The following is a 12,163-nucleotide window of genomic DNA, read 5'->3' on the forward strand; positions in this document are numbered from 1 at the left end:
AACCGTCCTCCAGTTCCTCCTTCCCCTCTGCAACAGCTAATAAGCTACTTTAGTTTCTTCTCCAATAGCATATGATGGACCGGAGGGCAGTAGGGTTCTGTTTTTCTTTCCTGGCTGGAGATCCATTGTCAGACAAATGGGTTTTGTTGATTATTCAAAAGGGCTACGCCCTGCCATTCGTTTCCTCCCCACTCCATCTTCCTTCTGCGAATTAATTTCATAGGAGCACTTGACAGTTCTTATAAGAAGATAAATCTTTTATTTTCCAAGGATGCCATCAAACAGGGGATGCTGTTCATACTACTACCTTATCCTGAAAAAGAATGGGGAACTGAGGCCTGTGCTGGATCATAGCATATTGAATGCCTTCCTGTGGAAGGATCGATTCAGTATATGCACTCTGGCTCAACTAACTGTGGTGGGCCAGGAGACTGGATGGTGTCCTTTGATTTTCTGGATGCTTATTTTCATATACCTGTCCTACAGTCTCACAGGTATTAACTGCAATCAAAGTGGGAAAAGAATGCTTTGTTTGCCCTGCTCCTCTTCAACCTTACCTCAGTCCCCCGGGTGTTAACAAAAATGATATCAGTAGTAGTTGCCCATTTTCAGAGGTCAGGACTACATGTATTGCCATACCTCAATTGCTTCTGAAGGCAGGCTCACCACAGTCAGTTGTTGACTACCTCCAGATGGCAGCCAGTCTTTTGGGAATATTGGAGTTGTCTTCTGTGAGCTAAAGTCACACCTAAATCCCTTGTGGAGGATTCCATTCAGTGGGACAGTACTGGCCACTGTGGTGCTCCCCAGCTCAGCGAGTCAGGCATATTCTCACATTATCCTGATGGTTCAGGATCTTTCCTGGGTCTTGCTGAGGACAACTCTGAGGCTACTTGTTCTCCAGGCCTCATAAATCATCCTTTTCCCATATGCCACTTGGCACATGAGGGCCCTTCTTTGGAACTTCCTTTCCCAGTGGGTTCAACATCAGGGCCTGCTCCTCAATACTGATCTTGCAGAAGACTGCTCAGGATAAGCAGTGGTGCTAATAGGTGCCAACCTGACCTGCAACAGCCCACTCTCCTCAACCTAGAGCTCACAGTGGCGACATGTCACCTTTGGGTTAATGGGGCCACTTAGGGGAAGCTGAGATCAGAGCTTCTGGTCGCCCTTGGATATCAACCTGCTGGAGCTATGAGGGAACTGCTTGGCTCTAAAACTTTTTCACCCATCTATCATTATGAGGCTGATAAAGGTTCTCAAGGACAACACTGCTCCCTGTGATTCTGCAAAACTCAGAGTGGGGTCTTGAACCCTGTGCCAGGAGGCCCTAAGCCTCTAAAATTAGCTGCACCAGCAGAACATCTTTCTGGGTGGCAGCCACCTAGCAGGATTTCTGAATGCCAAAAGGAAGAAACTGAACAGGCGTCGCCTCACTGCTCATGAATTGAGTTTCCACCCCAAAGTGGTGCAGTGCGTCTTTGGTCATTGGGGTTATCCCAAATAGATCTGTTTGCCAGCAAGAACACTCTGAGTCTAGACATTTGCTTGGAGTCACCTTTCAAGTGTGATGAAACAGACTACTGTATGCTTTCTCACCAGTCACTCTCCTGCCTTGGATACTAAAGAAGAATAGGAATCACTATGGCCAAGTCATCTTGATTGCGCAGGACTGAGCCAGATGATTGTATTACACCGTGCATATCTGCCTAAGCATTTGCCTTCTGATGGGTCTAACACTTCAGGAGTACCTCTTTCACAGTAACAGAGAAAGGTCCTGCATCCACATCTCCACAGCATACACCTCTGTGCAGTTGAATGGTGGCTGTTAAATAAATTTGCCAACCAAGGTGGTGGATGTGATCCTTGTTGCGAGTCACCATTCTATGAAGCCCATCTAGCTTGGTGCTAGGATAAATTAATTGCCTGATGCACCACATCAGACTACTGGTCAAACTTTCTGATGTCTTTTTGTTCATCCTTTTGTCGGTCCGGCACAGCCCAGCAGCGGTACAGTGAAAGGTAACTCGTCTACCTTTTCCATCCTAGCTTCACTCACCAGTTGTGATGCATTTTATGAAAGGTTTAACTTTTATGCTTCCTCTAAAACTATTTGTGATGCTTCAGTAGGACCTGAAACTGGTTTGACATTCTTGGTGTGCATGCCCTTCGAGTCTATGCACAGCTGCTCCTTGAAGCTGTTGATGGAAACAGTGTTCATTACTGCCATCCCATCAGAATGCAGAGTAAGTAAGCTTCAGGTGCTACTGTTCAACCACCCTACACCATCTTCTTTCCAGACAAGTTTGTGCTAAAAACTAGGATGGCCTTCCTCCCTTAATTATGTCACCCTACCATGTTGGTCGGACAATCACTGTGTAGCATTTTTTACTCCACTTCACTCTTCGAAAGAAGAAGAGAATCTCCTTTGCCTTTATCTTAAAAGGATGTTAATCTATTATAGGGACTGCAAGAATGACAATCGTATAGAGTATTAGCTCTTCATTGAGCTTTCAGGTGCAAAGAAAAGCAACCTGGTGCAGAAGAGGATCCTGTCAAGGTGGATTATTCTCTGCATCAAGCAGTGCCTTGGCTACAAAGCAGGTCAGAGAGTCGATTTCCATTAGAGCGAAAGCTGCTTCAGTGGCATTGGCATGTTGGCTTACCTGTTCTTGTTTGCTAGGCTGACACATGGTTGTTGGTACATATGTTCATGTGGCACTGCTGCCTTGAAAGCCATGTCTTGTGGTAGGGGCACTTCTCCCATTTGGGTCTTCAGGACTTAGTGATTTGAGTACCCTCCACAGACCCTCCTCTGTTATAAGCTACTCCTTTGGTATTTTTCAAAAGTATTCTATCTCAATTCTGCATTAATCAATCGATTGAGTTAGCAATCTTCTTCCTGCAGCCTGGCTCATTTGCTGAAAGAGCCCTTCACACTTTAGACGTTAAACGTGCATTACTGTTATACATTGATAGAACTAAAGAATTTAAAAACACTAAACAGCTCTTTGTAGCTTTCTCACTACCTCATAAAGCCAATCCAATATCCAAAGGCAGCATAGTTGGGTGAATAGTAAAATGTATTCAAACATGTTATGCTAAAGCAAAAAGACAACTTCCTGTCACTCCCAGAGCACATTCTACCAGAAAGAAAGGAGCAACTATGGCTTTCCTTGGAAATATACCCATAGCTGACATTCGTAAGGCAGCTACATGGGCTACACCATATACATTTGCAAATCACTATTGTCTAGATTTACTTGCATGCCTGCAAGCCAATGTAGGCCAAGCAGTACTAAGAACACTTTTCCAGTCAACTTCAACTCCCACAGGCTTGCCACCGCTTTCATGGAGGGACTGCCTTACAGTCCAAGCAGGGCCTGTGTATATACAGCCACACATGCCATTGAACGTAAAATGTAACATCCCCAGTAAGCATCTGTTTGTGGCATGTATTGCTGTACATGCGCCCTACCTCCACACCTGTGGCCGTTTGTTACTTTATACTTGTATATGGTTGTGTGTGTGTGTGCGCTACATGCCACAAACGGATGCTTACGGGGCAAGTAACATTTTCCTTCTTGATAGACATACATTTCGTACTATTGTCTTAACCTTTAATGCTGACTTTTCAGACCCCTTTGAAGTCATAATTGTAAAGAATGTTTTTTTTTTTTAATAACTCTGTTTTTAGTGATTTTATTAAACAATACCATCAAAAGCAGTACAGTGCACATCAATACAAGGATGACATACACTTTTTCTTGTGTACCTATTGGTCAGGTTCCTGTAGGATAAGGCACACACGCATTCAGGTATAAGAATCTATGATACTCACTACAATGAGAATTACATTCCCCCTGCACCCTGAGGAAGTATCCACCTGAGACCAAATCGTGCATATCTTAAGAATTATGTAAACATGATCTAACCACAGTTGGTCGTCGTTCCTTTAAGCATGACATATATCGTTCCATCAGTCATCATCATCCGTGCTTCCTTCTAGACTTGACTCCTCCACACCAGGGAAGCGTTCCAGTAATGACCCCCACGCAGTCACATCTGTGAGTGCCCCTTCCCCTCTCTGCGTCATGCCCACATGTTGTTCTTCGGCAATACCCCATTCCATCAAGTCTCAAATTCAGCAGGAGACGCCGGGCACCAGTAGCTCATCCAACCAATGGCCATCCTACGTTTGGCCAACACTAAGGCCAGTTGTGTGAGTTTGTATGGGATATTCCCACCCGAGGCCACTTCACCACTCCTAGAAGGCCTGTCACATGCTACACCTAGTCCTGTTACCTCCTCCACTTTACACACCACCTCCTGCCAGAATTGATACACCATCTGACAAGACCATGCCAAATGCTGAAAAGAAGCATCCAACAGGCCACATTTAGTACAACTCTCCCCCCTTGCTGGGTCATTCTTATTGAGCCAATCAGGTGCGATGTACGTTCTGTGCACAAAGTCAAAGTGTAATAGTTTGAACCTGTGGTTACATGACACAGAACACACTAGTGATTACGCCACTGCCCAATCCGCATCCTCCAAGGGCTTTCCAAAATAACGCTCCCATGCCCTGTGTGCTACGCTTTTAGGACCAGATTGGTCCTCCCGAAGGGCCTTGTAAAACAGTGATCAGATGGGCATCATCACCCCAATTCAATAGTCCATTCAACACCGAAGATGGTTTAGGGGCCAATGAAAATTCACACCCGATCTCCTTGGCCACCCTGTCCATTTTGGCATATTGTAAGAACTGCCCAGGGCCCAGTCTGACTGTATCCCGAGCATCTAAGAATGAGATCAATTCTCCGTTGGGATATAAATCTCCCACCACTGCACATCCTGACTTCTATTGACATTAAGGCATCCATATCCCTAAAGGGGGCTAAGTACCAGATCTTTAACTCTCTATCAAACAGGGCACGTTTGAGAACCTTCTTGACCGCCTGCTCCCATACCCAAGCAATAGTTCTAAGCAGATATGGTACATCGGACTCAGACCGGCCACCTGAGATTAGTAAATGCGCCAGCGTCTTCCTGCCCAACAATCCTACAAACAATCTCTTCCTCCACTTGTCAATCTGTCATCCTCGCAGCGTGCTGTAGGTGCACTGCATAGTAGTAATTTCTAATATTAGGGAATGCCAATCTTCCCTCCTCCAACTCCCTCTGCAACGTTGACAATGCCACCCTGCTACGCCGCCTAGCCCATACCAACGAGATCAGCAAGCTATCTAGTCGATTAAAGTCAGACAGGCAGCTGTAACAGTAAGTTCTGAACCAGATAGACACCTTGGCAAAAATACCATCTTGGCTACAGCTGCTTTCCCCATTATCAGAGAGGTAGTTTATTCCAGAATAGCACCGACCGCTCAAGACCGGACACCACTCGTTCCACATTGATTTTCATGGGCTGCCATGGGTTTAGTCACCCAAATCCCCAGCTATCGAAAGCTTTCAATCTCCCATTGGAGCCTCACCCTCTAACTCCTCCAGCGGGGCACCACAGACAGAACCCAATGGGTACAGGAGTGACTTCTTCCTGTTAACTCGAAGACCGGACACAGCTCCAAAAGCCTCCAACAGCTGCACCAGCGCAGGTACCGAAACACCGGGTTCATGAAGATACACCAGCACATCATCCGCATATAAAGAGACAGTGTATGCGGCCTGCCCCACTCGGATTACCCAGGGATCCAGCTCCCGTTGGATCCAGATAGCCATTGGCTCCACAGCTAAAGCAAATAGAAGTGGGAAAAAGCGGACAGCCCTTCTCCACTTCTCTTTTTAGACTCCATGCCAATAATTTGCCTGACATATCCCCCTCCCTATGCAAGCACTGACTATATCCTCAGAGTGTAACCTTGCTTAATGTATCCCACCAGTTGTTCATGATCTTGTACAGCCGAACCTGTTCCCTCTCAGCCTCCCACGTAAGTGGTATCTGACCCTGCAATGCCAGCAGCACAAAAGAATGATGGACGGAGTGCTGAACAATGCAAACACTCACCCCCAATCACAGATCTGGGTTTAATCCATCGTTTGTTTGCTCACGATGCCACCCCAGTTTGAACCCAGCCATATGCAACTCAGTCTTGACCCTTTTCCTCATGGGAACAGTCCAGCCCGAACTGCCAGGCAAGGTCCTCCCTGGACCAGAAACAAGCATCCTGGGACCGGTTTCAGGGTATTACCCTTCATCAGCCAGGCTAGCTTGAATCCAGTGGAACAGTGAGCAAGGGACCCACATCTGGGCATACCCTTCCCACTTAGGGCAACTTTAAAAACACAAAAGGATGATGGATGGAGTGCTGAACAATGCAAACACTCACCCCCAGTCACAGATCTGGGTTTAATCCATCGTTCTTTTGCTCACGATGCCACCCCATTTTTAACCCAACCATATGCACATCAGTCTTGACCCTGTTCCTACTGGGCCGCCAACCTGTCCTCCCTTTCAGTAATTTCTTGCTCCGTTTGTTTACGCACCCCACAAGCAGTACCATACACACCCCCTCTCAACCGCCTTCAGCGCCTCCCATTCCGTACCTCTAGAATCCGTAGTGGACCAGTTTAGGTCTAAATAGTCCTTGATAGCCACTGCCACCTTATCATGACATCCAGCATCTTCCAGAAAGCCCACAGGCATCCTCTAACTACATGTTAGCTCAGTATTATCGGGACCCACCGCAGCTGCATCAACATAGGTACATGATCAGACAAAAACCTGTCCAGATGACCAACGTCCAAAATCTGTGATGAGTTCAGGCCACCCAGGAGAAACCGATCAAGCCTACTATGTGTGTTATGCGTCTTAGAGTAACATGTATACTCTCTGCCTTCTGGGTATAGTAACCTCCATGCATCCCATAGCCCTAAATTGTGCATTACCTTCGCAAGGGATCTCGTCATCAGTGGTTTGGTCCCCAGACTGGGCGGGAGGCAATCCTTTCGCCATTCAGGATACAGTTATAATCACCTGTCCAAATAAGAGGCACATCGGTCCTATCCCCTATAATCTCAAGGATACTATCATAAAAGCAGGAATCATCCACATTAGGCGCATAAATATTCAGAATGGTGAGGGGCTCCCCATCTAATGTGCCTTCCACAAGCACATACCTCCCATTGACATGCACTTCACTAAACACATGGGTAAGGGATCCCCAGAGGCGATCCATATTATCACCCCTCTCGCGTAAGAGGAGAAAGACGAGAACATCTGACCCTGCCACTTCTATAGGCTATATGGACCTTATGACGTTTCAAAAAGGAATGCACCCTATACCGTGTGGTTCGATTCTTTAGCCCCCCGACATTCCAAGTCAGTATATTAATCTGCCGTCCCATACCAAATAGGTTTTACCTTCAAACCCCCCTGCCCCTCATCCCTTGCCTCCCTACCAGGGAGTTAAATAAAGTGAGAGCCCATTCCATCTCCTGCACACACACATGCACTGCTATTGTAACCTGCAACCATTCACACAACGGACCAACCAAACAACCCAACTCCCCAGTTCCCACCCCGGATGAACAGCAATTCAAACACATCAAATCATACTGTAGATCCATACATATGATTGCTGCCAGGACAACAGCCTAATCCCCAACTCCCCAGCCACAAGGTCCTACCACAACTGTGGAGTGACAACCCCCCACCCCGACCACAACAGTTATGTAATTGAGTACCTACGCATGGAACGGCTTGCTCCCCTCATCATACAACTTATGTGCAAATTTAAAGTTTAACAGTGCTTCCCCCCCGCCCCCCAGTGTAGCAGACCCCTCAGCAACATTTCAGGCCCCGTCCACGAACATCCAGACCTTCCATTAAGAGAGCACGACATCAGCATTCCAAAGTCAGATAACACCTGGAACCATCCGTCCCATCGAGCCAGGAGTTACCACAGTCATTGTCCCTTCTCTTCCAGGGGATCCTCATCAATAGTCATAAACATTGAATATTCCCGCCCTCGTGCGGGGACCCCGGAGCATACATAAAATACACACATATAAAAGTATGAAATATGCACGAAAAATATATATGTAGCATTTTTAGTAGACACATTTTCATACTAAACTCATATATACGTGTGTAAAACAGCAATGCAGACTATAATCATAAACAGGATAAAATGCTTTATTTCTATGGAGTTTTTTTTTTTTTTTAAACGGTCCTTTTCAAAATTACAATAAGAGAAAAAAACTTTCCAAAGCCCCATAGCTGGGCCTAGGGAAAGAAGCAGTAGCAACATCAGAGAAAAAAGAGAAAAAACTACATTGAAAACAATGGAGCATTCTTAGCCAATAGGCTGCATGCAGGTAAACACAGGAGAACCATAAAAATTCTGACACCGTGCCTTTAAGACCCTAAGCACCTCCAGTATCCCACCATGCCTCAGGGGTGAAGGAGAGGTAACAGTTGGTTCATTGTTCTTTTTCCGGCTTCTTCTGAGAGGATCCTGGAGCATTGAGCTCTCAGTTTTTCTGAGTTTTTCTCAGAAAAATACTTATAAACAGCGTTTTTTTTTTTTTGCTTTCACTCGACATTTAACACCTTTGTCTGAGTCAAGAGACTTGTTTCTGACTGAAAAATGCCTTCTCTTTTCGTGAAGTGCCCTTCCTGTGGGAAGAAGAAGGCCCAGTCAGATCCACACACTCTCTGCATTGTGTTTGCCTCAGAGTCACTGCCCTGACACTTGCAGACACTGCAAGAACATGTCAAAAAGGACTCTGAAGGACAGGGAGAAGATCAGACTTCATGGTCTTCATGAGAGGCAGAAGACATCGTCCTCTTCGCTTCCCAGGCAGCCAACAAGCCATTCTCAGGAGAGACAGGCTAGATCGACGTCAGCAGGTAGGAAGGTACCTGTTTGTTCCCCGTCGACGTCATCGCTGCCACGTCACACCGGCATCGATCGACGGCGACCCGACCGACGTCGAAGGAGCATGGCCACCACAGGGGCAGATCTCAGTCGACGGCAACCCACCGATCGATGTCGAGCCACCACCGGCGTGCTCATTCGGCGTCGAAGGCCTCGCACCCCTCGACGGCAAGAAAAACGACGTTGAAATCGCCTCAGCGGCGAGAGTGAAGACATCCGCCGTCGACGGCCCATCTCTCGACGGCGAGGCACACAACGTTGAGTAGGTTGCGGTCAAGGGATCGCCGGTCACCGTCGAAGCGCTCACCGTTGAGACCAGAGCAACCTACGTCACTCCCTTCGTCATTGCAGCTGTCGACGTCGACACAGGTTTTGCCTGTCTTGCACGGAGAAGAGCGTCGGCTTCCGCCAGCGGATAAGACCACTCCAACATCTCCGGTGGTCTCCATAAGGAGTGGTTCATCTGGGCGGTCGAGAGCTGCATCGTCTGGGCATGTCTCGCCCATCAACTTGTCGCCAAGGTGGTTGGAGAGCCTTAATAGAACGACTGCCTCCCCAGACTCGCAGTACTCGAGGATGTACTCACCTTCGGCCTCTCTCCCGAGAACACCATCGCCAACAGCGCGGGCAGGACGGGCTCGTTCTGCGTCTCACCAGTCGGCCACGAGGCGCTGCTACAGCATCTCGGAGCAGGTCACGCTCCCAGAGACGATCTAGATCACTGTCACGCCATCGCAGAAGGTCTCCTTCTTGGTCATCGTCTGAGTCCTCAGTAAGAGAGTACTCCCCGACCTTAACGGATTCTCCACCAGCTAGAGTTTCCCCGGTGGACGATATCACAACCTTTAACGAAGTGCTTCTCAGGGGAGCACAAAAACTAAATATAGAGGTCCCGGAACCTTCAACCTCCTCATCCGTGATCTTTGAAACCCTGCAACATAGAGCAGAAATTGCTACCGCTGGTGCCTGGTCTTTTACAACCAACCATGGACACCTTATTAGCACCAGCCACCCTCAGATCAGCCCCTGCTAGGATCTTGAAGAAATATAAGGCACCTGAGCAAGATCCTTTGTTTCTCAGGACTGATCCACCGCCGGACTCAGTCATATTGGCCGCAGCCCGGAAGACGCACTCAGTGGCATCATCCTCCACGGTTCCACCGGACAAGGAGAGTAGACACCTGGACTCTCTGGGGAGGAAGATGTGTGGCACGGCGGCTTCCATGATGAAGGTCTCCAGCGCCTCCGCACTCGTAGGCAGATATGACCGTTCACTCTGGGACTCACTGAGCAGGTTCGCAGAGAAACTGCCTAGGGAGGACAGGCAGGATTTTCAGGAGATCCTTCAGGCGGGGTGTCTGGTCTCCAATTATGTCATCAGTGCAGCAGCAGATGGGGCAGACTTAGCTGCACATGGTTACGCGCATGGGGTTTGTGCGAGAAGGTCTTCCTGGCTGAGACTGACGGGATTGAAGCAGGAAGTGCAGCAGCGTATCCTAAACCTTCCGTTCAACGGAAACTCACTTTTTGGAACCCATACAGATGAGGAGATGGCGCGTATGAAGACGGAAGTGGACACCATGAGAGCAGTGGGCCTGGAAAGAAAAAAGGACTTCAGGCGAAGGTATAGACCTTACGACAGGCGCCATTTTCAGCAGAGGGTTCAAACCCCTCATTGGTCCGAGAGGCCACAACAGAGACAAGGGCGCCCACTTTTCCAATCTCGTAAAACCACGAGAGACCGAGGGTCAAGCAGACCACAGCAGTCCACACCGAAAGCTCCTGCAAAGCAATGAGGACTCGCTTCCCTTAGCACCGTGCACCACTCCGGTGGGGGGAAGTATCACAGCGTTCATTCACGAGTGGCGTGGCATAACAAAAGACAAATGGGTGCTCAACATTGTAGAGAATGGGTACTCTTCTTTTCCGACAACCTCCTCCTCATTTGCCACCAACCAAATGCAATCCGGCTCACATGAGCCTATTACGCAAAGAGGCTAACACCCTTTTACGGAACAAAGCAATAGAAAAAGTCCCAGTCGCGCACAGAGGGAAGGGAGTATACTCCTGCTATTTTCTGGTAGCAAAAACAGGTCGAGAAGGAGTTTTCAGACCGATTCTGGACTTACGACTATTGAACAAGTACATAAAAAATCAAAAGTTCAGGATGCTGGCTCTCCACCAGATTTTCCCTCAGCTACATCGAGGAGACTGGATGTGCTCCATAGACCTGCAAGACGCGTACTTTCATATCCCGATCATTCCCAAGCATCGGAAATTCCTACGCTTCCGGATAGCCTCCCAGCACTATCAGTTCAAGGTGCTTCCATTCGGCCTGAAATCTGCCCCTTGCGTTTTCTCAAAATGCGTAGCAACGGTAGCGGCGCATCTAAGGAAGCAAAAAATCTTCATTTACCCATACCTAGACGACTGGCTACTGAAAGCCTCCTCTCCGGAGCAGGCGAGAAGCCATCGGGACATTGTGGTCAGCGTTTTCAGGTCTCTAGGTCTACAAGTCAACTGCCAAAAGTCCACCCTAATTCCAACGCAAAATCTCCACTACCTGGGAGCAATACTGGATGCAGAGCGCGAAAGAGTGTATCCTTCGGAGGAACGACTGTTATCAATAAAGAGAAAGTGTCAAGACCTTCTGAAGTCCGACGCACCTACGGCCCGTCAGGTGACATCTCTACTGGGCTCCATGGCCTTGTGCATTTTCATTGTCCCAAATGCCAGGCTACATATGAGGCCTCTTCAAGAGGCGCTGGAAAACAACTGGAACCAGAGCACAGGCCGCTGGGAGGACAGAATGCGTCTTCCGATAGGACCACGACAATCGTTGCAATGGTGGATGCACAGACCTCACCTGTCAGTAGGAGCTCCATTTCACCAGTTAATCCCGCCCGTCACTCTGGTAACGGATGCGTCGCTTCAGGGATAGGGAGCTCATCTGGGTTCCCTTCAAGCTCAGGCCTGTAGTCCGACAACGAAAGAGAATACCACATCAACCTGCTGGAGCTCAGAGCAGTCCATCTGGCTCTCAAGTCTTTTGCTCCATCGATTCAGGGGAAATCTCTTCTAGTGCAAACGGACAATACGACAACAATGTATTATCTGAACAGACAAGGAGGAACGAGATCCCTGCCCCTATCTTGGGAGTCTCAGGCCATCTGGCATTGGCTCTTAGCGAGAGGAATGTCGCTTACAGCAGTTCACCTACCAGGGCAACAAAATGTGGAGGCGGACTTCCTGAGCAGAAATCTCGA

The 12,163-nt window shown here is 48.1% G+C and overlaps 1 protein-coding gene across 3 annotated transcripts in view; it reads left to right on the forward strand.

Moving 5' to 3' along the window:
• CSNK1G1 (casein kinase 1 gamma 1) overlaps positions 1 to 12,163 on the forward strand; it is a 434,750-nt gene that overhangs the window by 352,177 nt on the left and 70,410 nt on the right. The gene's annotated exons all lie outside the window — the stretch shown is intronic.

Source organism: Pleurodeles waltl, chromosome 3_1, assembly GCF_031143425.1.
Source record: "Pleurodeles waltl isolate 20211129_DDA chromosome 3_1, aPleWal1.hap1.20221129, whole genome shotgun sequence".
In the NCBI taxonomy this organism is placed as follows: Eukaryota; Metazoa; Chordata; class Amphibia; order Caudata; family Salamandridae; genus Pleurodeles; species Pleurodeles waltl.